This window comes from Nestor notabilis, unplaced genomic scaffold (genome assembly GCF_000696875.1).
Source record: "Nestor notabilis isolate BGI_N333 unplaced genomic scaffold, ASM69687v1 scaffold18793, whole genome shotgun sequence".
NCBI lineage: Eukaryota > Metazoa > Chordata > Aves > Psittaciformes > Psittacidae > Nestor > Nestor notabilis.
In genome coordinates, this window is record NW_009923523.1 from 10,211 (window position 1) to 15,315 (window position 5,105).

Genomic DNA, 5,105 nt, shown 5'->3' on the forward strand with positions numbered 1-5,105 from the left:
GCTTGGCTTTCGCACTCCATAGGGCTTCAGATTCTAGGCTTAGCTGCAGAAGAACATGTGGGCTGGCATCTCAAAAATAGCATTTTCAACTGGCATTTGTATTCAGAGAACAGTGATGACTGAGGAGTCAAGAAATGCTTAAGCTGGTGAGTACAGTAAGCAGGAGTTTGGCTTTTGGTATGTACATATCTCTAGGGGAAGAAAAGTTACTCAAACTTTGAGGCTTTTGTGTAAAACAAGGAGCTCTGAAATTGAACTCTTAGTTGATTGCCTGCCACAGGCAGTGTCCCAGGCCACCTAGCTGTCTCCTGGCTAGGCATTGGAGATATCAATAGGATTTGGTTTGGTGGTAGAGGCAGGAGAATTTGGATCAAATTCATTCTTGAGGATATTGCTTACTGTTGTTTCACAAATGATCATTTAGTTGGTCCTAAACTGTAGAGGTAACAGAAACAGATTTAAAAAAAGCAACAAGTGTAACACATGATTGATAGGATGAATGCTGTGGGAGGGTAAATGCAGTCTGAGAAAAACTAATATGGTCTTAGGGTGTTTCTTTAATACAGACAACAAAACGTTTGTGCCAATACATACAGCATTTGGCCAGCCTTTACTTGAACCAGAACACTGACAGGTGCTCTGATCGTAAGTGATAGAACTGGCAACTGTGCAGAGGTGAACTGTCAGGATGACTGAGGACACAAGCTAGTCAAACTGAAGAAAATAGCAAACAAGAGAGTAATAACTATACATTGTTCCCAGATTGTAAACCAGGATATTAGAAAGGGGTTTATAGCCAGCTCAGGAATGAAGTTCAGATCGAGCTTTCTAGAGGACTGAAGAGAGCCAAGAGTGCATGTGGCTGTCAAATGGTGCCTGATAAGCAGGTGGAAGGATGGCAAAACTAAGCCAGGCAGTTCTTACCAATAAAAAAGATTGAACTTGTAAGTGTCTCCAAAGTGGTTTAAAAGGAGATGGAATTATTCTTTCCTGGTGCAATCCATGCATTGTAATCACCCCATATTTCAAGGCTTCCTTTGTCTAAAAAGCCATATAAAACAGGTTTACTCTCCTAGCTCCTCAAGCACTATTAACCATAGCATTCTTTATGGTATTATAGTTGCAGATGTTTGCTTTCTGCTTCTTATTTCCAGTTGAACTAACTCACTGGATTCTGAGGTGAGAAAAGGAACTCCTCCCCACTGCCCTGGTCATTTGACATGGACTAGGGAGAATTTTTGGGTTTCTCTCCTCTGTAGCTTTCTTGGATCATTAGAAAGGAAGTTTAACAAAGCCTGGGTTGGTGCAAGGCTATATGATGCTAGCAACACCTTTGATCTATCTAGCTCTTTCAGTGCACTATCATTATGGCTAACTACAGATTATATCACAGAGGCATGCACTGCATGGTACTGGGAAGTCATTCCAGGCTCCAGCTGAAGCTGGACAATGGAGCAGGTGTTTTCTAGGCTAAGTGAGAGAAAATGTAAACATGATGCTACGTAGTACATTTCCTAGTAAAAAGAACAACCTGCTAGTTAGATAACTTCTAGCACTAGAAGTTTAATTGTCTATATTCAACAGAGTAAAGCTGCCTTATGGCTAACAGAAGGTAGAAAAGCCAGGCTTACTTGCCTTAGTAAAGCAGTTCAGCTAAGAGCTGTTAAAATATAATCAGATTGTTCAGATGCTAAGAGAGAAGGCAAGGGTGTTATTTCTGCAGAATCATTCTAAAAGCTGCATTAAAAGTGCAGTAACTCAGTGCACTTGGTACTAGGAACTTCCTTTAATAAAATGTATTTTATATGTCTACCACGTAGCGGTAATGGCTTTTGATGATAGCTGCCCAAAGCACAGGTGGTGTTATGAGGTAATGCTCCCCTAGATTTGAAACACCCAGGAAAGCAAAAAAGGATGGTTTGGTTTTATAATAGTCATCCTCACAGCCCAGTGCTCTGTCATACAGAGCTCTGTCAGTCTCAGTATTACCCACTTTTCTCCTCCATTTGCAGTTCTGATCATCTTTAGTCACACGAGACATCTTTGAAATTTGAGATCTCTCAGGAGCACTTAAAAGCATCTTATTCACTTACCTCCATGTACCTCAGGTGACGAAACAAAGTATATAGATAATCACTGCAAGGTTTGTTTTGTCTTTGAACTATCTTCTCTTGACTTTCCAAAGCATATGCAAGTGCCAGAGCTCTTCACCCCACATAACTTAGTAACCCCTAAGCAGTCCTTCCTTTTGCTCCCTGAACTTCCAAATAGCAAATCTGCTATCTGAACAGCATGCAAAAATCATTTAGATTTTTTTATGTAATTACTCATTCTGCCATATCCACATTAATCTCTCCATTACATTACACATCATTTCATTTTCAGTTGGTTTTATCATTTGCTAGAATTCTTTGCAAGCTCGTAAGTCAGAAATTGGAACATTTTGTTTCAATAAACCTGAGATAACTACGCAACCTGATTAGAAGAGTGCTAATGGAGTATTAGCCCATTGTGCTCTCTTAATTATTAGCATAAGCTTTATTTTGGCTTTGACTAGTTTCCTGTGTTTTTCCATATCACATTCATGTGCACCAATCAACCTAATTCACCCTCTCACTCAGTCCTTATTTGCTAATTCACATAGACCAGATTATGCACTGTATGAAATCAAAGGATTGCTTTTTCCCAGCTCCATCTTACAGACTCAGAGAGCCCCCAGTTTATTGCCAGATATGCTAAGAGTTACCAAAGACAAAAAAAACCCCTTTAGTTTTACTACAAAAGCACTGTCATAGAAGCAGACATCTTGACATTACCTGGTTTTGGTGTGTTTGGGTGGGGAAAGATGATACTTTATGTACGTCAAGTTGATTTGCAACGAAATTAGAAGAGCTGTGGGATAATGCCCCACATGAATGAAGGTGCAGAGTGCCCCAGGAGCTACTGCGATGCTTATATATTATAAAATGTAGGTGTAGTCACTAGGAAGGGAGAGAAAAGCAGCTTCCAACTTTTGTCCCTTCAAAGAGCTTAATTACTCATTAGAATTAATGATGGTAACAGTTACCATGCCCTGTTAAGCCATCACATGAGTGACCAGATTCAGCTGTTCCAAGTTAAGGCAGAAGATGACCCTGCAAGAGAGTTTGAATCCCTGTCACAGAGAATCCTTCTTTCTTCACTTAAAAAATGTGTCCAAAGTACACCAGATTTGTAAACTAACAGTATCTCGTGACAATGAGTTCCCTGAGTTAACTGTGCCCTATTAATAGGAAAACATATATTACCATTAAGAAAGTTAAGGTCAAATGCACTGAAGGCATTCTCCCATCTGCTTCTCTTCACAGTTCTTCAATGGTTGTACCGCTGTCTTCCCCTTTTTGTACAGAGTTAATTATTGTTTATACAACAGAAGTGTGGGGTTTTTTCTTTTCTATTAGACTGAATGTATAAAAACTCACTGTGAATTAGAAAATCTTAATTTCCAGAAGTCTTTAGCACCACACAGAAAGAGAATGAGAGCTGAAGCTGCTTAATTGTCCTTAACTGTGTGTATTGGGAAGAGAAATGATACAAAAAGCAACTTCTTAAAACAAGATTTATTGGCACAAACATACATGGTACAAATGTCTACAATATTCTTGGAAAATATGTTCACCACTTCAAAAAAAATCACTGTCCACAGAAAAGTACAGTAATATCAAACTTTGTAAGTCTTCACAACTTCAGCATGAAAATGCATGCACTCATCACTTATGAATGAAATTCCACTGACCTCCAGGTAAAGCACTTTAAGAAATTTCCTGGCCTCCACAACATGATTTTTCCTCCACAGGTAGCTCTAATAAGATGCAAATGGAATGTTTTCAGTAGAGGCACAGATCACAATTTCTTGCTTAGTACAGCTGAGTCTATGAGGTGAGAGATGCTGCTGTGAACACAGATTTTTCAGATCCTTTCTGAGTGCATTACTACGTAGCTTAACACTACTGTGTGGCCTTTAAAGGGATGCAGTTGAAGATTTGATCTGGAGTTTAGTTTTTAAAAGGGCAACTGAAAACTTATTTCTGGTTATTCCTAGTAGAAGTAAAGCTTGAAGAGTTAAAAGCGAAGAGGTAGAAGAAAGGTTTTTGTTTTCCATCACCATTCTAGCAGCATTTGAAAGAGGGGTGGCATTGCTAAGGTGACCTGTGAGGAGAAATAGTAACCTCTGTAAATCCTCTTCTTTCTTTGGGGTCAGTCTAGTAACTCAGTAGCCAAAACAGACTTTGTCACTAACCTCAGACAGTACAGAACTTTACCAGGTGTCCTGAATCTGATCCTATGCCTATCTTCAGCTTCAGTGTCTGAGGAGCAGGCTTCTCATACAGGGGAGAGAATGCACTGATATCCTCAGTGTGATCAGATTGGGCTTAGTCCAGTGTAGACAAGGAAGAAAGTAAGTTCTTGATGTCAGCAGAAGCTCTTTGAAAAATAAGCATTATATGTACTCCCATTAGATCTGAATTAGATTCTAATCGGATCAGTGCACCAAAAAAAGGCAAAAACATAAACCACACACTCTTATGAAGGTGCACACTTCACTTGCTTTTATGAATCTTGGTAGGGCAGAGAATATATCCAATGGCAGAATTCACTGTAGAATCACCACGAAACTCATCAAGACAAACCCTGTGCAACCTGATCCAACTTCAAAGGGGGCCCTGCTTCAAGCAGGAGATTGGACTAGATAAACCCCAGGAGTCCTTTCCAACCTAATTTTTCTATCATTCAAAGGAAAGGCTTTTCCTCTCCTGAATTAGAACACGGCACAGATTCCATATCAGGCCTGGATTTAGTAAGGATAAACGAGGATTTTTTGTTTTTTAAAACAGAGAATGAAAAATCTCTCTATGCTTAAGCACTTACAGAAGTCACTCCAGAACACGGTATGTTTTGCTCTTCACTCTGGGCTGGAGAGTATGAAATTCTCAACTGTCTGTCCATTTTAAGTTTGCAGTGCTGAACTGATTAGCTAATACCTCCAGAGGCTGCTTTTCTGTGTTAAGGCTCAAGCATCAGTTGTTAAGGAAAATACTAATTAGCTGGCTACAAAATCATTTCCT